The sequence below is a fragment of the Stomoxys calcitrans genome, chromosome 4 (genome assembly GCF_963082655.1).
Source record: "Stomoxys calcitrans chromosome 4, idStoCalc2.1, whole genome shotgun sequence".
NCBI classification, from domain to species: Eukaryota; Metazoa; Arthropoda; class Insecta; order Diptera; family Muscidae; genus Stomoxys; species Stomoxys calcitrans.
The window spans coordinates 114,858,797-114,882,456 of record NC_081555.1 but is presented as its reverse complement, the minus strand read 5'-3'; the positions used below and the strand labels follow the sequence as shown (position 1 = coordinate 114,882,456).

The 23,660-nt window shown below is 39.9% G+C and overlaps 1 protein-coding gene across 2 annotated transcripts in view; it reads right to left on the bottom strand.

Annotated features, from left to right (window-relative positions):
- LOC106081977 (uncharacterized) overlaps positions 1-23,660 on the bottom strand; it is a 433,937-nt gene that overhangs the window by 110,724 nt on the left and 299,553 nt on the right. The window lies entirely within an intron of this gene.

The following is a 23,660-nucleotide window of genomic DNA, read 5'->3' as shown; positions in this document are numbered from 1 at the left end:
TGTCTTAATAAATTAATACCTGGCTTTTTTGGGGGAGCTCGTGTGGCTTACTTGGCTTTTCCTTAGAGACCAGACCAGTTCGTTGACGATGTTCCTGCTCTCTTGGTGTCGTTATATGAAGTGTTAATTTGCTGATATGGCGCCACAAAGTATTAGGTTTTCTTTTCGTTCCTTCTTTGTTTCATTTTTTTTTTATTTTTTGGTTTCGCATCGCTTTTTGTGATAAACTTTAAAGCATCATTTAGCTGAAATTCGAAGCCACCCATATGGGAAGCACCACAGTTGAGGATATACAAAAAAAAGGAACCCTTCGGTTTGAATGTTCATTGCAACGCCATTTTTAAGGTTAATCAAGCCATATTTGCCTAAAATCTACACGTTTTCATATGCAGTACTTTAAGCCACAAGCAAAAAATGAAAAAAAAAAAAACAAAAAATATCGAAAACTTCCCACAAAATTTCATCTTTCAACCACTCACTAACTTCGGTGAGGTCTGAACTGCAAAAACGGCCATATTTATTAAAAGGTATGATACCAATTTAAGGCTTCCTTTGCAAAGGCTTCTCCTTTCGTTTTGGCACTACCATCCACGTTGTCATATTGCAAAGCGTTCATCGCACAATGGGATGGGCATAGAAAAATGGGCATAGAAAAATTAGGAAAAATAACACAAAATCAACGGTTAAAGAACTTTTTTAGAAAATTCTTTCAAAATTAAGATTTCACCCAAAATTTCAGCCAAATCGGACAACGCTTGCGGCTTGTAAGATCTCAAGAAGTCAAATCGGGAGATCGGTTTATAGGGGAGCTATATCACGTTAAAAACCGATTTGAACTGTACTAGGCACAGATGTTGGAAGTCATAACATAACACAATGTGCAAAATTTCAGCCAAATCGGACCACAATTACGGCTTCCAGGGGCTCAAGATGTCAAATCAGAAGATCGGTTAATATGGGAGCTATATCAGGTTATAGACCGATTTGGACCGTACTTGGCATAGATGTTAGAAGTCATAAAAAAACACAATGTGCAAAATTTCACCCAAATCTGACAAAAATTGCGGCTTCCAGGGGCTCAAGATGTCAAATCAGAAGATTGGTTAATATGGGAGCTATATCAGATTAAAGACCGATTTGGACCGTACTTCGTGCAGTGGTTGGAAGTCGTAGTTGAACACTACATGCAAAATTTCTGCCAAATCGGACAACAATTGCGATTTTGCATGCGGTGTTACGACTTTCAACAACTATGCTAATTACGGCCCAAGTCAGTCTATAAGCTGATAAAGCTCCCATTTAAACCGGCACAGGGCACGCCAAAGGGGGTCATTTTGTCGGCGCTCCTTTGGGTGAACACCGTAAATAACCTACTACGGATGCTGACTGCGGAGGGATTTGAACCTGTCCGTTATGCAGACGGTCTTATAATACTTCTTAGGGGAAAGAATCCGAATCAGCTATGTAGAAGGGCCGAAAGGGTTTTGCATATTACATATGACTGAGCTAGACCCAGGGGTCTCAATGTTAATCCAAAGAAGACAGAAATATGCCTGTTCACGGGGAAGACAAAGTTGGGCCAATGTGAGGCACCACGTTTCCTCAATAAGGCGTTTTCGATATCCGACAAGGTCAAATACTTAGGTCTGACCTTGGACAGGAAACTGAATTGGAAGTGTTACATTCAGGAGCGTACTGAGAAGGCCGACGTATGTTGGCCACTATGTAGACGGGCCGTAGGCTCGAAATGGGGCCAGAATCCGAGTATCTACAGGTGCGTGATTAGACCAATACTTACTTACGCCTCAGTAGTTGGGTGGACTGCTATGGAGAAAAAGTGTAACGTTAGGACCATACAACGGGTTCAGAGAAAATGGTGCCCTGGCATAGGTGGACTGATGTAGACCACGCCCACTAGGGCACTGGAAACTCATCTACATTTCCGACCCATAGACATACAGATTAAATGTGAGGCAGTCACATTGGCAATGGGTCTTAAGGCGATGGGAGAATTGATTGAGGATGGGAGCAGCTCATACCATCGCGGTGTAATCGGGTGGCGATAAAAAACCTGGAAGGAAGGGAAGAGGTTTCCAATCGGATACCTAAGACTACACTTGAGGTCGAGTGCGAGGCACTGCTACCAGCGCCACAGTCTTGGATTGACGCAACCCCAGAATTACTATCTGGAAGGTCATGTTACAAGGATGGATCAAAGCTATAGGACAGAGTGGGCCCTGGGATCTACATTAAGAACTCAAGGACTTAGAACTGTTTTGGACTGACTGACAATGATACGGTTCTGCAGGCCAAGATACGGGCGATCACGGAATGCGTGAGATGGTGTGAGGTCGAGTATGAACATCTTTACGGAGAGTAAAATGGGCAAAAGGGCAGTAACAACCAGGAGGGTAAGGTCAAGCACAGACTTGCAGTGTAAGAAGGAGTTCAACGCCTACTCTGAGGATGGCAAAATCGCATCCTTTGGGTGCCGGGCCATAAAGGAGTAAGGAGGAATGGAAGGGCAGACGATTGGGCAATGAAGGCCAGAGAACTGCCTTCGACAAACTTGGTTAACTTGAAGCCTTTCGGGTCGACACAGTCCGATTTAAGGGCGTGGGCGACAAACGCCCAGCGAAACGGTCCGAAGGACGGCGAAAATCGTATGGAGTGATCCGGATCATGAGAGGACGAGTCTATTACTGAAAGGAAGAAAGAAGGAGATCAGTATAGCTTTTGATGTCATAACGGGACACGAGCTCACTTATGCAAAACCGGTGCGGCTAGTGATAGCATGTGTAAGGCATGTGGGGAAGATAATGAGACGTTGGAGTATTTCCTATATCACTGACTTGTAGTGCGATCGAATGGGATTCAAACGTAAGGTAGTTGAGAGTATAAAGGGAAACATATATAGAAAAACTAAGTTCAAGTCCCAGGTGGTCTGTCCCACCCCAAAATTATGCCTCAAATGGACATGTGCACTTTACGGTACAATATTGTAGTTAAACGAAAGGCACTTGAGAGTAGAATGCGAAACTTATAAAGGGTGATTTTTTAGCTTTTATCTTTTTGGCAACACTGATTTGTTTCACTGTTAAATATCTTCCGTTTGGTCTATAATTTAGCCATGAATCATCTTACAAACGAACAACGCTTGCAAATTATTGAATTTTATTATCAAAATGGATGTTCTGTTAAAAAAAGTTAATCGCGCGCTTATTCCATTGAGCGGCGAAGCTCATTTTTGGCTTAATGGGTACGTTAATAAGCAGAATTGTCGATTTTTAAATGAAATGCCAGAAGCATAACAAGAGCTACCAATGCATTCGGAAAAATTCACAGTTTGGTGCGGTTTATGGGCTGGCGGCATCATTGGAACGTACTTCTTCAAAGATGATGCGAATCGCAGCGTAGCAGTGAATGGTGAGCGCTACTGTGGGATGATATCCATCTTTTTTTTGCCTAAAATGCATGAACTTTACTTGCACCACAAATGGTTTCAACAAGACGGCCACTTGCCACACGTAACAATGGACTTTTGAGAGGCCAGTTCGGTGAACATTTCACTTCAGGTTTAGGACAGGTTAATTGCCCGCCCAGATCGTCCGATTTAACGCCTTTAGACTATTTTTGTAAGACTATGTTAAAGCTCATTTCTATACCGACAAGCCCGCTTCAATTGACACATTGGAGTACAACATTGAAGCATTTAGTCGTGAGATACCGGCCGAAATGTTGGAAAGAGTATACCAAAATTGGATCAAGCGGATAGACCATTTGAGACGCAGTCACGGTCAACATTTGCATGAAATAATCTTCAAGCATTATTCTGAATATTATGTTTTTTCTTTCCTATAGCTCTTAAAAAATCACCCTTTATAAAACTAGCTGGCCGGTATGCTTTGCTGCATTATAGTGTTTCTCCTCCTGGGAGTTGACCCCAAACTTTTATATAAGAGTTTCGTTTGAGTCCCACATTGTCCCGTTCGGTATTCATGCCCATTGAGGGCATAATTTTAAGGTGTTGCGCCCCCCGTTGTAAATTGACCCCAAATTTTTATAAAAATTTCTTACTCTACTCCCAAATACCTTTCGTTTGTGTTTCATATTGTTCCGTTTGGTATTTTGGGGGTGGGGCGGGTAGACACTAAATTTGTATATATTGTCCCGATAGGCCCACATGTCCGTTTGGGTCCGATTTTTGGGATAGGCGCCAAAACCCATTGTGCATCTCCATAATCGTCCATACCACCACTAAATCGTAAAAGACAAAGACGACGAAGAAATATCCTGCTGCACTTTTTCCACATACATTTCCACACAGCCATCTTCATCTCCATCGTTATCCCACAAAAGCCATGGCCATACCCAGCATCATAGTCCTCATCACCATCAGCCTCATTCTCATCGTCTCCGTCGCTGTCGTTTTCATTTTCTTTGCTGTTTTATTTCGTTTTCTTGCAGAGATGGCATTCTAGAGATTAACATTCATTCGTCCCAGGCATGTATGTAGGTACTTTAAAAATCTGGGCAGTTTTTTTTGCTCTTTCTACTGACATCCATATATTCATATATAGTATGTCTTTTTAGGATTTGAAAATTCGGGATCTTCAATGTTGGTTGGCTGTTGTTGTTTTTTTTTTTTTGGTTTTTTGATTTTGTTCTCAAGTTTTTGTCGGCTTTGGTGTGTCTTCTATATCCAAGACCATGTCGATATGGACGGCGTTCATTTTGCGTATGAATGAGTTATTTTTTCTTTCAATTTTAATCAAATTTTTGCATCGCCACCTCATCGTCAGCGTAGCATTACCTACCCTCCGTATCAGCAGTAACTCAGCTATTGCCTCCTTCATCGTCTACGGCAGCCATTTAAGGTCTTTGAGACTAACCTTTGGTTGTTAAGGAATGATAGTCCTTTCAGTTGTTGTTGTTGCCATGGCTGTTGTTGTTGTTGTTGCTTTTACTGAAGTCTGGGCCTTTGATTGAACTTCTCAATGAAATATGCAAATTTTTATTTCATTTCAACATCTTATAGGATTTTTTTCTGTTTTATTTCATCCATGGAGTATACATTTGTTTATCTTCAAGTGTAGAGTTTGTCTCCAAACCATTTACTAGTTACTTGAAGAGAAGAAACTTTGTATAGGTATTTCCATTATAACGATGGGTTTTTGGGAATAGGCAAATAAAGGATAGGGGGTATAACCATTTTGTCATTCCTTTTGCAACATATCGAAATATTCATTTCCAACCCTAAACAGATAAAAATAGTTATAAAAAAACAACTTTGGTCGAAAAAGCGACGACGAAATTTGTTAATTTTACTGCAACAATTTATTTAGAATTGCAGCGAATCTCAGCGAAAGTACAAATTTGCTGTTGGAAGGCACTGTTTGCAAGCCAACATATAACAACAACAACAATACATCCATAAGCAAGACAATCATCCATTTTACCAGCCACCACATGTGCTTTGCTACACGCACGCTTTGGTGTGAATATATATATTCTATAGGGTCGGGAATGGATATTTCGATGTGTTGCCAATGGAATGACAAAATGAATATACCCCCATCCTTCGGTGGTGGGTATAAAAGCAAAATTTTTTTTTTGTCCGACCGGGCAATTTGAAACTGGTTTTGCAAATCAGGCATGGAATGGGAGTTTGTTGCACTACATGGTAGTATGCCAACTACTTCAACTAAAGAGTTTGTTGAAAATCCACAAAATTTCAAATATTTTCTAAAGAATTTTTAATAATTTCTTATGTTTTGTATATAAACCTCACCTTCTGATTTCATAGAATCGGACTTTATTTATAAAGGGTGATTTTTAAGAGCAATAGGAAGGTTTTTCAAAAAAAACATATAAAATTCAGAAAAAAGCTTGAAGATTATTTCATACAAATGTTGTCCGTGACTGCGCCTCAAATGGTCCATCCGCTTAGTCCAAGTTTGACATTCCAGTTTTCTTTTCAACATTTCGGCCGGTATCACGCGAATAAATGCTTCAATTGAAGCGGACTTGTCGATATAGAAATGAGCTTTAATATAGACCCACAAAAAATAGTCTAAAGGCATTCAATCGCACGATCTAGGCGACCAATTGACCGGTCCCGAACGTGAAATAAAATGTTCAACGAAGTCTCCTCCCAATAAGTCCATTGTTGCGCGTGCTGTATGGCATGTGGCACCGTTTTGTTGAAACCACATGTCATGCAAGTCAAGCTCTTGCATTTTGGGCAAAAAAAAAAGGTGAAACTCATCTCACGATAGCGCACACCATTCGCATCATCTTTGAAGAACTACGGTCCAATGATGTCACCAGCCCATAACCGGCACCAAACTGTGACTTTTTCTGGATGCATTGATAGCTCTTGCAATGTTCTGGCTGATCTTCACACCAAAATCGACAAATCAGCTTACTTACGTACCTATTGAACCAAACATGAGCTTCGTCCATCCAATGGAAGAAGCGCTCGGAAAAACTTTCTTAACAGAGCACGCATTTTTTGATAACAAAATTCATTAATTTGCAAACGTTGTTCGTTTGTAAGACGATTCATGGTAAAATTATAGACCAAACTGAAGATGTTTGACAGCAAAGCAAAACGAGAAACGAGCGTCTGCTGTTTAAACCAGTGTTGCCAAAAAGATAGTTGCTAAAAATCACTCTTTATATAGCCGCCATAAAGACCGATCTCTCGACTTAAAGTCTTCAGGCAATAAATTGCTCATTTTTCATCCGATTTCGCTGAAATTCGACACAGTGAGTTTTGGTAGAACCCTACCCATCCCTGTGAAATTTGGTGCAGTTCGGACGATATATGGGTATAGCTGCCATATAGACCAATATCCCGACCCCCCGATGTAGGGTATTAATGCAATAAAAAGTACATTTAATACCAGATTTCGATAAAATTTTAAACAGTGAGGTGTACCTCTATAAACCCTTTTGCCGAATGTGGCCCAGAGACCGATTTTCCGATATGGGGTATTTCGCTTATAAAAGTAGCCATTATTACCCAATTTCGATAAAATTTGAAACAGCGAGTTTTGAGGGTCCGTCAGTTGAAATCACCCTACAATCTTTAAAAATTGAGATATTGAGTTGAAATTTTGCACAGACTGGTATTTCGTCTATACGCCGATTAAGTTCTTGTATGGGCCAAATCAGACTATATTTCGATATAGCTGCCATATAGACCGATCCGGCGATTAAGGGTTTTCAGCCAGTAAAAGCCAAATTTCTTGTCCAATTTCACTGAAACTAAAAGCAAGAAATTATACTAGATGACCGGTTATTCAAACCGAATATGGCCCTAATCGGACCATATTTACATATAGCTGCCATATAGAACGATATGCCGGTTCAGGGTCTTAAGGCCGTAACAGGCGCATTTGGAATCCGATTTCGATGAAATTAGAAATTGAGTTGGTTGAAGCCTCCCGACATCCGACACAAATATGGTTCAGATTGGGCCATATTTAGATATAGCTGTCATATAGACCGATCTGCTGATCTGATTTAGGGTATTTAGCCCATTAAAGCTGCAATTATTATCCGATTGGGCTGAAATTTAAGTAGTTAGTTGACTAAAGCTTCCCGATCACCGACTCAAATATGGTTTAGATCGGTCTATATTTAGATATAGCTGCCCTATAGACCGATCTTCCGATATAGTTTATTCATCCCAAAAAGAAAATATTTTTCCTTCCATTTCGATGAAAGTTGAAATACGGAGCTTTGGTAGACCCTACACTCCTTCGTAGAATGTTGTCCAGATCGGACCATAATTGAATATTGCTGCCATATAGACCGATCTTCCGAAATATGTAAGTAACTGAACAAATAAAAGGCGTATTACACATTTCTATTTCAAACTAAACGAGTGTTACTTAAAACTGTCGCAAATCTATCTCATTAATTAGAATTTTTTACCTGACCGACAATCACAAAACCACCGAATCATGCAGTAAATGCTCTCTTTATGGGCTCAATTAGCTAAAGTGGGAAATCTCGCTATATGGCAGAAATGCACATGCGGACCCTCTCCCTTACCAACATTTTCAAAAACCTCAGAGATGGGTGCACCGATTTTAGCGAAATTTTGTGTGCTACCTTATAGTACCCCAAAAACACGAAATTGGTCAAACAACCGGGGGGACGCCCCATCCTAAAACCCAACCGAATTGACATATTTACCTATGGGGACAATATGGGTATCAAATGAAAGGTATTGAAGGGTAGAGTACGAACTTGGTATACAAATTGCACCCTAAGCGTTCCGGGGGTCGCCCACCCCTGTTGGGGGGTTCCAACAGGGCACTTTCACCGCTTTGGGCAATATGGATATCAAATGAAACGAATTTAAAGTAGAGAACAAATCTGACATAAAAATAAATTCCCTGGTGATTGAGGGTCCTCCCCACCCCCTGAAACCCCCCAGCATCCCACCCCCCAAAACCCCCCAGCAGGGCATATAAACCAGTTGGGACAATGTGGATATCAATTTAAAGGTATTTAAAAGAAGAGTAATAATCTGATATAAAGTAGAATAAGAAAGTAGAGTAAGAACATGATACACAATTTTTTTTTCATGATGTCTAAGATTAAGGACTCAAATAAATGGTGTTTTGGGTCTTAACGTCAGTGGGCCGACCCTCTCCGGCCAATATAGAAAAAACCACATTGTCATGTAGGATTACTGAGAACATATTGTACACAAACTAAAGGCAAATCAGACGGCAATCCCCCCTTCCCCCATTCTACTCGAAACAAAAAGGAATTAAAAATAATATATGAAGGCCGATCAGGATAGAATAGGATATGGCGATCTTTAGTAGTAGAGTGCAGTTTTTGCCATCAAATTGGGATACACACAGGAAGGACCTGCGAATGATAAACATGGTTTTGAAAGTAGATAACCAATACAATAAAAAAAATAGTGTGGATTGGAGACCAGTAGCCCTAAATGATTTGATCACCAGCTAAAAAACGCTTGAAGAAAAATCCATTTTCAAAATGCCACTTTATGGCGTGGCGATGCGCACCGGTCCAGCTTGTACTTTATAAAGGGATATCGACCTATAAGGCATCTATATCTAAATATGACCCGATCTGGGCCATATTTGGCCAAATGGTGTAGAGTTCCACTAAAATTCACTGTTTCAAATTTAGTCAAAATCGAATGAAAAATGCTCCCTTTATGGTCTAACTAACCAATCGCCCGGGTCATATTTGGATATATATGGCATATAGACCGATCTTGCGATTTGGGACCTTAAGCCCATAGAAATTTGGAATAGCAGATTGTAACAAACCCCTTAATACCCCCGCTGAGTATGGTTGTGATTGGATAAGATTTTGATATCATAAACATTCGCAAGTTACTGGGCTTTTTTAAAGCGATCTGGATGGTTCAACGGTAGGAACTAGAAGGCATCTTCCTTCATCTGTTCCTGTGGTATCACAATGGAGAAACACGTCTCAGTGAGCTTGATGGCAGACTGCCACCTAAACCTAACCTAACCTATCCCCCATAAATGCAGGCGACATATGTGAGGTAATATGCCCAAACAGGTGTCGCTCTGCGGCGCTCCGTTCGGACTAGGCTAAGTTAAGGTGGAACCTTATCATTGAGCTTATGCTTAAAGCGGACAGCACTCATTGATATGTGAAACGTTTTCCCCCGCTCCTTAATGGAATGTTCATTTGCATACTACGCCATGCAGTCGCTCGGCAAAAATCATCTGGTGAACTTCAACAAAGAGCCAATGGTTCTGAAATTCGAAATTGCATAGTGAAGAACAATGTTCATGACAAGATGACAAATTTAATAAAAACCAAGTAAAAATGTGTTAAGTTTGGCCGGGCCGAACTTGGGATACCCACCACCTCGAGTATATATGTAAACCAACTTTCGTCAAAAGCCGGTGGAAAATGCATACCTTATACCCCATAGCAGCTATATCGAAATATGTAGATCGGTCTATATGGCAGCTATATCCAAAACAGAACCAATCTGGGCCAAATTAAAGAAGGATGTCGAAGAGCCTAACACAACTCACTGTCCCAAATTTCGGCGACATTGGAAAATAATTGCGCCTTTTATGGGCCCAAAATCTTAAATAGAGAGAACAGTCTATATGGCAGCTATATCCAAATCTGGACCGATCTGAGCCATATTGCAGAAGTATGTCAAGGGGCTTAACTTAACTCAGTGTCCCACATTTCGGCGACATCGGACAATAAATGCGCCTATTATGGGCCCAAAACCTTAAATCGAGAAATCGGTCTATATGGCAGCTATATTCAAATCTGAACCGATCTGGGCCAAATTGAAGAAGGATGTCGAAGGGCCTAACACAACTCACTGTCCTAAATTGCGGCGACATCGGACAATAAATGCGCCTTTTATGGGCCCAAACCCATAAAATGAGAGACCGGTCTAAATGCGCCTTTTATGGGCCCAAAACCTTAAATCGAGAGATCGGTCTATATGGCAGCTATATCTAAATCTGAACCGATCTGGGCCACATTGAAGAAGGATGTTGAAGGGCCAACATAACTCACTGTCCAAAAATAAATGCGCCTTTTATGGGCCGAAACCCTTAAATCGAGAAATCGGTCCATATGACAGCTATATCCAAATCTGAACCGATCTGGGCCAAATTGAAGAAGGATGTCGAAGGGTCTAACACAACTCGCTGTCCCAAATTTCAGCAAAATTGGATTATAAATGTGGCTTTTATGGCCCTAAGACCCTAAATAGGCGTATCGGTCTACATGGGGGCTATATCTAGATATAGTCCGATATAGCCCATGTTCGAACTGCTTATGGATAAAAAAAGAACCGGTGAAAAGTTTTAGCTCAATATCTTCATTTTTTTTTTTTTTTGAGACTGTAGTGTGATTTCAATAGACAGACGGACGGACATGGCTAGATGGTCTTAGATTTTTAAGCTGATCAGGAATATACATACTTTATAGGGTCGGAAATGGATATTTCTATGTCTTGCAAACGGAATGACAAAATTAATATGCCCCCATCCTTGAGTGGTGAGTATACAAATAGTGGTAAGAAATGTCCTATTCGAGGCTTTCATTGAAACACCCATAATCAAACACAACTCCCATGAACCAATGAAACTGCTGCGTGGTATGCAACAAACCTCATGCCACTTAGCTTTAGGTATGAGTTCATGGTGTGCCGGTGGTGGTGTGATAAAACAAACTAAAAGAATTACTTGAATATGTTGCACATTTAGTATTGTTTTATTTGCATCATCTTCATCATTCACCACATTGCCAATCCACCATTGTGGCAGACCAAGCAAGCGCATCCATTCCATTTCATTGCAATGCAATGCAATGTGCATTGCGCACTATTGTCGTTGTTGTCGTCGTCATCATCATCATCATCATCGACAGCCATCATCGTCAGAGCAGCAACAACAACAACAGAAAACCGCCTCTGATGCTGCAGTCGCTAGTATCGGCAGGTTGGGGTTTATGCTCTTTTGGGGCATCTCAAATATCCTGCTGGTGGGTAAGATTTTTTTTACCAATTCGCATTGAAGTTTGCTGGTGCTGTTGCCTGAAGTTTGGTATGCACAAAAATTTATCTGGATGCAGGTAAGTCACGTTTTATTTTATTTTAACACAAATAAAGGTATTTATTTATTTTTGCGTTTTGTTTTTTTTTTTTCTTCTTCTCTCTTTCATTTTTGATCATTTCTGTTCGAATATATATATACAAAATTTTTTTTTTTGTGTTCAATTGTAAAAATATAAAACTCAATCAAACTTATGACCAACAGGCCAGATTTGAATTTTCTATTTGTATACTAGCTGGGCAGGGTCCGCTCCATTGCGCCTTCTTTAACTCTCTAATATCTTATTAGGGTTGGGACATTTCGCCTTGAATGTATGCATCGTATTCGAGCCACTGTAGCCTATGTCCGCCTAAAACGCTGAATGCCTGCGTTCAAATCCTGGCGATAATATCGGACAAAATTTAAAGCGGTGGTGATCCCCTCCAAATGCTGGCGACATTTGCCATGCAGGGGCATGCAACAAATTCTTCCCAAAGAGATGTCGCAGTGCGGCACAAAGTCCCTTATCATTGAGTTTAAACTTGAATCGAAAAGTTTTCATTGATGTGTGAGAAGTGTGCCCCTTCTCGGTTCCTGGGTAAATTTTTACTCCACTCCCAAATACCTTTCATTTGAGTCCTAATTTATCCTACTGGTAAATACTTGCGGTTTAGAGGGGCACTTGGCCCTTAGTGTAAATATACGCTTCGTGCTTTCAAATACATTTTATATGAGCCCCATTTTGGCATGATCGCGAAATAAATTCTGTTTGAGGCTGGGATTGACCCCAGGGACTTTTTTTGTATGTGAGAGTGCAAACAAATTTCAAGCGAATGGCATTAACAATCTGCGAGATCTGGTGGTTTTTAAAACTAGGGTAATGAGAAGTGCTTCTTCAAATATGGATACCAATTTCATGCTGCACTCGTACTGCACTTCCATTTAATTTGAGCCCCATATTGCCAAGGTCAGTAAATATGAGATGTTTGGAGGGTGTTTTGTGGCTGGGACGGCCACCGGCACTTTGCCTTGAAAATAAATATCAAATTCCTTCTTTACTCCCAAAAACCGATGATTTGGGCTCCATATTGCCATAATCGGGGATATGAAGTTCAGTTTAGAGGGCGCTTTAGGGCGTACCCCCAAACACTTGAATACAAAATTGGATATCAAATTCGTTTTCTACTCGCAAATACCTTTTATTTTAATGGATCAATCAACCTATTTGACATATATTTGGAAAGAAAAGCGCCACCTAGCTTGAACACAAATTTTAATGTCATATTCGTAATCTACTCCTAAATACCTTTCATTTGAGTCCCATATAGACATGGTCGACTAATATGCCCATTTGGGGGTACATGGGGGTTGGGCGTCCTCCTATAACTTGGACCTAATTTTTTATGCCATATTGGTAATCCACTGTCGAATCCTTTTCATTTGAGGCCGATATTGACATGAACGTCGAATATATCTGTTTAGAGGAGTTTTTGGGGTGGAGGGGGCCCGGTGGGTACTTGGACCCAAATTTTAAAACGATATTCGTTTTCTACTCTCTAATACCTTTCATTTGCTACCCATATGGTGCATATCGGTCAACTTTTGGTTTTGGATGGTGTTGTTTTTGGGGTAGGGAAGAGGGGGGAGGGACCGCCCCCATTCGATATCTAAAAATTATATAGCCTATGTTTCCTTCCAAACAAACTTACACAATCTGTGAAAATTTTAAGAAATTCGGTTGAGGCGTTTTTGAGTCTACGGTACAAACAAAAAAACCGAGTCCCATATAGTCATGATAAGTCACTCCCATACTTCGATCTGATTTTGTATGCCAGATTCGTAATCTACTCCCGAATACTTTTCATTTGAGTCCCATATTGACATTGAACGCCCAATATGTCTGTTTGGGCCAATTTTAGGTTTGGGGCGGCCCGATGGGTACTTAGACCCAAACTTTAATACCATATTCGTATTCTATTTTCCAATACCTTTCACTTGATACCCATATTGTCCCGATCGGTCCACTTTTGATTTTGAGTGGTGTTTTTTGGGTAAAGGGGGAGGGTCCGCCCCTTTCCGAAATCAAAAAATTATAAAGCCTATTTCTCCCTCCTGCCCATATTCGCAATCTACTCCCGAATACCTTTCATTTGAGTCCCAAATTGTCATGATCGTCCAAAGAACCTATTTTAGGGCATTTTGGGGTTGGGGCGGCCCCCCAGTTACTTTGACCCATTTTTTTTTTTTAATGTTCTATGCCATGGATTGTGTTAAATTCTTGCACAAATTTGATCATTGCCTAAAATATTTTCATAATTGAACAGGTTTTTTTATAGACTTATGTATAGAGCTCCCACCTTATCTTTAAGTCAGTATGGAGTCAAAATATTCCAAACTCTTTTCTGAAAAACTAATTCCCTTAGCAAAGCAGGGACATTTGGCTGTTCAGTGGTACTTAGCGCTGTTGGAAGCGACACCAAAACACCACGTGCAAAAATTCAGTCAAATCGGATGAGAATTGCGCCCTCTCGAGATCGGTTTATGTGGCAGCTATATCAAAACATGGACCGATTTGAACTATACTTAGCGCTGTTGTTGGAAGTGATACCAAAACACCAGTCAAATCGGACAAGAATTGCGCCCTCTAGAGGCTCAAGAAGTCAGGACCCATGATCGGTTTATATGACATCTATATTAGGTTATAGACCGATTTCCACCATACGTAACGCAGTTGTTGGAAGTGATACCAAAACAGCACGTACACCATAAGATGGGCGTATACCAATTCCTCATTCTATTTGTAACTCCTCGAAATATTCGTCTATGACCCAATAAAGTATATATATTCTCGATCGTCATGACATTTTAAGTCGAACTAGCCATGTCCGTCCGTCTGTCCGTCCGTCTGTCTGTCAAAAGCTCCTGTCAATCCTGCAAAAACTAAAGCTTTTAGCAACCGAACAAGGATGTTCGAGTGAGCGGATTATATGGGAGCTATATCAGGTTCAACCAGTAAGAGCGCGCTAAGTTCGGCCGGGCCGAATCTTATATACCCTCCACCAAGGATTGCATTTGTCGAGTTTTTTGCGCGGTATCTCTATTTAGTCAAACAAAGAATAATTAATAAGAATTGTTATGCTATGCGTGGAGATATATCATGTTGTAGTCCGATTCGCACCATAAGTGATTTGAATGTTGAAGACCATAGTAGAAGTCATAGGGTAATATTTCAGTCCCTTTGGATAAGAGTTGAACCATGTAGGGTCTCAAGGAGCATAATCGAGATATCGGTTTATATGGAAGCTGTATCAGGCTAAAGATCGATTCAGAGCATATTAGACACGTATGTTGAAGGTCATGGGTGAAGCCGTTGTACAAAATTGCTGCCAAATCCGATGATATTTTCGCCCACTAGAGGCTCAAGAAGTCAAGATCCCAGATCGGTTTATATGGCAGCTATGTCAGGTTATGTACGGAATTGCACCATACTTAGCACAGTTATTGGAAGTCATAACAAAACGCCTCATTCAAAATTTCAGCCAAATCGGATGGGAATTGCGCCCTTCAGCGCCTCAAGAAGTCAAGGTTCAAGATCAGTAGCTATACCAGGTTATGAACCGATTTAAATCATACTTAGCACAGTTGTTGCAAGTGATACCAAAACATCACGGCCAAATCGGATAAAAATTGTGCCCTCTAAAAGCTGAAAAAGTCAAGATCCCAGATAGGTTTATGTGGCAGCTACAGTCAAATTGGACGAGAATTGCGGCCTCTAGAGACTCAAGAAGTCAAGACCCAAGATCGATTTTTATGGCAGCTATATCAAAACATGGACCGATTTGGCGCATTTACAATCCCAAACCTAATAAAAAGTATTTGTACAAAATTTCAAGCGCCTAGCTTTACTCCCTCGAAAGATAGCGTGCTTTCGACAGACAGAAGGACGGACATGGCTAGATCGATTTAAAAGGTCATGATGATCAAGAATTTATTGAGTTGCCCAAAAAGTAATTGCGGATTTTTCATATAGTCGGCTTTGACAAATTTTTTCACAGCTTGTGACTCTGTAATTGCATTCTTTCTTCTGTCAGTTATCAGCTGTTACTTTTAGCTTGCTTTAGAAAAGAAGTGTAAAATAAGTATATTTGATTAAAGTTCATTCAAAGTTTTATTAAAAATGCATTTAATTTCTTTTAAAAATCCGCAATTACTTTTTGGGCAACCCAATATATACTTTATGGGGTCTTAATCGAATATTTCGATGAAATTTTGGAACAGTGAGTTGTGTTAAGGCCTTCGATATCCGTTTTCAATTTGGTCCAGATCGGTCCAGATTTAGATATAGCTGCCATATAGACCGATCTCTCGATTTAAGGTCTTACGCCCATCAAAGGCGCATTTATTGTCCGATGTCGCCGAAATGTGGGACAGTGAGTAAGGTTAAGCCCCTTGATATACTTCTGCAATATGGCACAGATCGGTCTAGATTTGGATATAGCTGCCATATAGACCGATCTCTCGATTTAAGGTTTTGGGCCCATAAAAGGTGAATTTATTATCCGATGTCGCCGAAATTTGGAACAGTGAGTTGTGCAAGGCTTTTCGACATTTTTATTTCAGATATAACTACTAAAAAGACCAATATTTTGTTATACACAATTGAACAATGACTTGTACCTATTAGTATTTGGTCCAAATCGGAACATATTTCGATATATCTGCTATGGGGCATATGGTATGCATTTTTCACCGGATTGTGACTGAAGGTGGGTTACATATATACCCGAGGTGGTGGGTATCCAAAGTTCGGCCCGGCCTTCTTACTTGTTCTTTATATCAACAGACCCAAAATGTATCCATCTGTTCATTAGCATATGATTCATCATATTGCGCATTGGTTGCATGAAACTTTTAGCCTACATCCATCGGCAAGCAATACAAAGTGTAGCTCCTTTTTTTCTATAAGGAACTTTGGCCTTTTCGGTTTAAAGCTTGGTTGTTAAGTCGATAATCCCTTCCTAAAAGAAAACCTATCTCATTGTCTCTCAGGTTGATTTGTACAATTTACCCGTTACTACCAAGTCATCTGTATAACAGAAAGTATTAAATTATACCTCGCATAGGATCCTCCTAAGTTTCTTCATACTAGTCACCATTCACGTTGTGATCTCCATTGCTATCATTTGTATGTACGAAGACAAACGTAATAACGTATAGGATTTTTGTTTTGATTGCTTTAAATTCCAGTTTTGTTTGTTGGACAATTACATAAACAATTTGTTATAAAATTAAAACAGAAATCAATACTGAAATTAAATGCAAGACATTTTAATGATACATTTTGCCATTTGTCTATTGATGTCTATCAACAGAAAATATTGAAGTCTTCATGTACCCTATATGAAATAAGCAAATATTTCCGTAAAACAAGTAGGCTTGCCACATCTGTTTTTCGAAATTGCTTAACAATTGAAAAGCCTACTTCGCTCTCCAGGAAACTTTCAGTCTTGACATATAGCAGCTAATAAGCCTGAGAGGCCAACAATTCAGTCCTTACTGCGGCACGGCACTTGTTGGAGAATAATGTAACTTAGATGTTAACCCACACAACAACAACACACACACACACACACATACACATCTAGTAGAAATGTCAATACAAGGAGCAAAATAAAACTGGGTGCTTTAGTTGGCATGTTGTAGAAGGATATTTGGCTGTTTAGTTTGTATTTCATCTATCCCATGCAAGATGGACATCCTTTTTTTTCTATTCCTAAAATGTAGGATGCCTGCAATGTCGTTTAGGTGGCAAAATATGATTGCAACTATTTCAATCATGTGTACATCGCATGAACATGAGGTAGGTATGATATAATAAACTAAAGTTAGCCCATGCAAAATTTTTGATAAAGTAGAATATTGACGCTGATATCGGTATAGTCCATTGTTTGGAAGCAACAACATTTCGATAGTCACAACAGATAATCAACAGATAAGTTGAATTTCAAACAAATCGAATATGAGTTGTCAACTTTTAATGTCCCAAAAAAATAAATCGAAAAATCGGGTAAAAATACGACAGCTACAATATAAAGATAGTGCTCGCCATAGATGGTGGAAGTTGTAAACAAAAATCACATGACAAATTCCATCCTTATCGGACAAGAATATTGCTCTCCAGTTACATCTATTATATAAAAATGTCGCATTAAGTCGATCCAGCCATGTCCGTCCGTCTGTCTGTCGAAAGCACGCAAACTTTCGAAAGAGTAAAGCTAGCTGCTTGAAATTTTGCACAAATACTTTTTATCAGGGTGGGTCAGTTGGGATTGTAAATGAGCCAAATCGGTAAATGTTTTGATATAGCTGCCATATAAACCGATCGTGGGTCTTGACTTCTTGAGTCTCTAGAGGGCGCAATTGCTATCCGATTGGAAGGAGATTTTTTACAACGTGTTTCGCTATCAAACTACTGTGCCAAGTATGCTTTAAATCGGTCCATAACCTGATATAGCTGAAATTTTGCACGTGGAGTTTTGGTATCACTTCCAACAACTGTGTTAAGTATGATTCAAATCGGTTCATAATCTGATATAGCTGTCCTATGAACCGATCTTGGATCTTGACTTCTTGAGCCTATTGAGCTCACAATTCTCATCCGATTGGGCTGAAATTTTGCATGAGGTGTTTTGTTATGACTTGCAATAGCTAAGCTAAGTATGGCGCAAATCGGTCTTTAACCTGATATAGCTGCCATATAAACCGATCTGGGATCTTGACTTCTTGAGCCTGTAGAGGGCGAAATTGTCATCCGATTTGGAAGAAATTTTGTACAACGGCTTCTCTTATGGCCTTCAACATACGTGTCTAATATGGTCTGAATCGATCAATAGCTTGATACAGGTTCTATATAAACCGATCTCCCGATTTTGAACTGAAAGATTACACAATGACTTCTACAATGTTCAGCATTCATTTATGGTCTAAATCGGACAATAACTTGATATAGCTCCAATAGTACAACAGTTCTTATTCAATATTCTTTGCTTGCCTAAAAAGAGATACTGCGCATAGAACTCGACAAATGCGATCCATGGTGGAGGGTATATATGATTCGGCCCGGCCGAACTTAGTACGCTCTAACTTGTTGGATATCTGAAGGGGGGGCCAAACCCTCCCCCTTACCCTAATTTTCAAAAATGCCAGATCTCGAAGATTTCTGCGCCGATTTAAGCGAAATTTTTTATGCCACTTCATGGTACACCAAAAACACGAAATTTGCAAAAAAAAAATTTGGGTCAACTAACCCTGGAGGGGCGCCCTATCTCAAAACCCACTCGAACGGACATGTTTACCGACTGGTACAATACGGGTATCAAATAAAGGGTATTTAAGAGTAGATTACGAACATGGTATAAAAATGTCGCCTTTAGTGTCGGGACACTTTTACTGATTTGGGCAATATGGGTATCAAATGAAAGGTATTCAAACGTAGAATACAAATCTGATATAAAAATGTATTCCTTGGTGTCAGAGAGGCCTCCCTATCCCCCAAAACCCTCCAGCAGGACACTTTAGTCTATTTGGGCAATATGGGTATCAAATGAAAGTTATTTAAATGTAGAATACAAATCTGACATAAAAATGTATTCCTTGGTGCCTGAGGGGCCTTCCCAACATAGTTTTGAGTAGAAACAACGGTGCCGCTTAACTTGCCTTGCCAAGCCTAGATATAAATACCACTCTTGGCTCCTGCCAGGCTTTGAAAGTATATGCAAGTCCTAGGCACTCTGGAGGACCGTAATAGTTTGAAGCTCCTCGAAGCTTCCTTTACCATAAATTCTGTAATGACAAGCCTTCGATCAATCTGATTATTCCCATATTCCGGTATCTCCGTGAGTACCGTCGTTTCATGTCAAAAATGCGGTTTTTATACCCACCACAATAGGATGGGGGATATACTCATTTTGTCGTTCCGTTTGCAACACATTGAAATATCAATTTCCGACCCTACAAAGTATAAACATTTAAGATCGTCGCTAAAATCTAAGACGAATTTAATGACAATTTAACGATGTCCGTGTCTGTCCTTCGGTCTGCCCGTCCGTCTGTTGTAATCACTGTAAAGCCTTCAAAAATTTAAATGTTGAGCTGAAATTTGGCACAGATACGTCTTTCAATGCATGCTGGTTAAGTTCTTGAACGGGCCAAATTGGATCACACATGGATATAGCTGCCATATATAGATCACTGCCAATAAAGGGTCTGAGGCCCATAAAATCTTTATTTGAAAATCTGAAATTTAAAACAGTGCGTAGTTTTGTTCCTCCCGACATATGACTCAAATATGGATCAGATCGAACTATATTGAGATATAGCTGCCATATAGACCGATCTTCCGATAAAGGATCTGAAGCCCATAAAATATTTATTTTTTTATCCGATTTCGCTGAAATGTGATACAGTGCGTAGTTTTGGGCCTCCCGACATATGACTCAAATATGGATCAGATCGAACTATATTGAGATATAGCTGCCATATAGACCGATCTTCCGATAAGGGATCTGAAGCCCATAAAATAAATATTTCTTATATCCGATTTCGCTGAAATATGAAACAGTGCGTAGTTTTGGGTCTCCCGACATATGACTCAAATATGATTCAGATCGGACTATGTGTAGATATAGTTGCCATAAAGACCGATCTGCCGATAAAGAGTCTCAAGTCAATATGCTTTATTTTTTATTGGATTTCGCTGAAATTTGAAACAGTGGGTTGTTTTGAGGCTCCCGATGTCTGACTTTAATATGATTAAGATCGGACTATTTTTAGATATAGCTGCAATAAAGACCGATCTGCCGATAAAGGGTCTGAAGCCCATAAAAACTGAACTTATTGCCCGATTTCGCTGGATTTGGAAACAGTGACTTGTATTAAGCCTCCCGTCATCCAACCTTCACATGGTCCAGGTCCGATTATGTGTAGCTTTCATAAAGACCGATTTTCCAATTAAGGTTCTCAATCCCATAAAAAGCGGATTTGTTGCCCCATTTCGCTGAAACTGTGACTTATATAAGAGATCTTGGGACCTCAATCAAATATGATCCAGACCAGCACCGATTGGCGTATCACAACAGATATAGTAGTGGAGTTTTTATAAAATAGGATGGTTAATTTATCCATCGTGGCAGGTATCCAAAGATCGGCACGGCCGCACTACATTTTTTGATATCCGAAGAGGGGGGACGCACCCTCCCCTCTTACCTTAATTTTCAGAAACGCCAGATCTCAGAGATAGGTGATGTGATTAAAAAGAAATTTTTTGCGTGCGCTCTTATGGTAACCTAACAACAAAAATTTGGTATGCAAATTTCGGATGGGGTACCTAGGGGGGACGCCGCACCCACGAAACCTACTAAATACATATATGGAGCAATCACGACAAAATGGGACTCAAATGAAAGGTATTTAAGATTACAAAACGTATTTAATATCCAATTGTCCGACCAAGTGTTTGGGGGACCACACCAACCCCCAAAACACCCCTAAATCGGACATATTTACCGACTATGGCAATATGGGACTCAAATTAAAGGTATTTGCGAGTGAAATACGAATCTGATATCCAAATGTGGGACCAGGTGTTTGGGGGGCCGCCCCTCCCCAAAAACACCCCTCATTGTGGTCAAATGCACGACCATTGCAATATGGGGCTCAAATGAAAGGTCTTTGGGAGTGCAAATAAGAGGCATTTTAGAGTAGAACATGAATCTGATATATATTTTCAGGGCAAAGCCGCTAGTAGCCATCAATCAAAACAACGCCCCTCCCAAAAAAAAAAACACTACCCAAAGAGGACAAATCTACGACCATTGCAGTATGGGGTTCAAATGAAAGGTCTTTGGGAGTAAAGCACGAATCGGATATCCATATTTGCGAAAAATTGACCATGGGACCTCCATAATACCACCCAAATAGAACGTATTTGCTAAGTAGAGTAGAACACGAATTTTCAGGGCCAAGCCACTGAATGGCCACCCCATCCCCCAAAACACCCTTCAAACCGGACATGTTTGTCGACTAAGGCAATATGGGGCTCAAATGAAGGGTATTTGGGAGTAGACCACGAATCTGATATCAACATTCGGAATCAAATGCCTAGGAGATGTCCAGCACCCAAATAGCACGTATTTGCTCACCCTGACAATTTGGATCTTAAAGATATTGGAGCTCGATATTGATAGTTTTTAATGCAGATACCCCAAACGGGAAATATTTACTGACTTTTGCAGCAAAGGGATTAAATGAAAGCTATTTGAGATTAGATAACGAATTTGATATCCAATTTTGAGTCCAATGGCATTATGTGGTTCAGATAAATGATTTTTTGAGAGTACAGCACGATGCTGATGTAGTTTCAGGGTTAAGTGTTTGGGGGACCACCCTACTTCTCAAAACACCGTTAAATCGGACATATTGCCGAACCATATCAATGTGAGGCTCAAATGAAAGATATTGAAGAGAAAAGCATGAAATTGATACCCACCTTTGGGACCAATTTCGGGCAGCGCCCCTTCCCTAAAAGGATACAAATTTACCGATCTTGGAAATATGTGGCTCAAATGAAAGGTATTTGAGACAAGAAAACGAATTTGGTTACCAATTTTGGGGCCAGGGTTTGGGGTACGCCTTATCCTATAAACTCCCCTTTAACCAATGACAATATGGGGTTCAAATAAATGATATTTGGGAGGAGAGCACTATGCTGACACTATTTTCAAGGCCAAGTGTCTCGAGGACCACCTCAGCCCCGAAAATATTCCTAAATCGGACATCATGTCTTTTAAGAATGTAATACATCTAACATCCAAACTTAAATGACTAGAGATGGGCGATGGATAAATACCCAATAGGTATTTACCCGGTAAATTGGGTAAATACTTGGGTATTCACCCATTTATACCCACAATCTGGTAATTTCTAATTTTGCAGGTATCTTGGCTATAAAAACATTTTGCAAACAAGTTTTGATGATTTCGTATTCTTTGTATATAAACCTGATCTACTGATCTCATAAAATCGGATTTTAGTTATATATAGCCGCTATATAAACTAATATCCACTTAAAGTATTGAGGCAATATAATGGTAATTTTTCATTCGATTTCGATGAAATTGGGCACAGTGAGTTCTGGTAGACCCCTACCAATTTCTGTGAAGAGTGGTTCAGACCGGACTATATTTGGATGTAGCTGCTTTGTAGACCGACCGCCCGTTCTCCCGATATATATTGTATTGAAACCATAAAAGATCCATTTATTACCCGAATTCGATGCAATTTGGCACAGTGTGTTTTGGTAGACCCCTACCCATACCTGTGGGTGAGATCGGGCCATATTTGGATATTGCTGCCATATATTGTAGATCGATCTCCCGATAAAGAGTAATGAGCTAATAATGGGGGCTTTTTTTATCCGTTTTCGATGAAATTTGGCACAGCGAATTCTGGTACTCTTCTTAATACTTTTGTTGAATATCGTCCAGATCGGACCCTATTTGGATATAGCTGCTATATATACAAACCTCCCGATATAGAGTAATGAGCAAATAAAAGGAGGTTGTTTCATCAGTTTTCGATGAAATTTGGCACAGTGAATTCTGGTACCCCTCTTAATACTTTTGTTGAATGTCGTCCAGATCGGACCCAATATGGATATAGCTGCCATATAGATCAATCTCCCGATAAAGAGTAATGAACTAATAATGAGAGCTTTTTTCATCCGTTTTCGATGAAATTTGGCACAGCGAATTCTGGTACCCCTCTTAATACTTTTGTTGAATATCGTCCAGATCGGACTGTATTTGGATATAGTTGCTATATATACCAATCTCCCGATAAAGGGTAATGAGCCAATAAAAGGAGCTTTTTTCATCCGTTTTCGATGAAATTTGGCACAGCGAATTCTAGTAACCCACCTAAGCCTTTTGTTGAAGATCGTCCAAATCGAATTATGTTTGAATATAGATGCCATATAGACCGATCTGCCGATATAGAGTATTG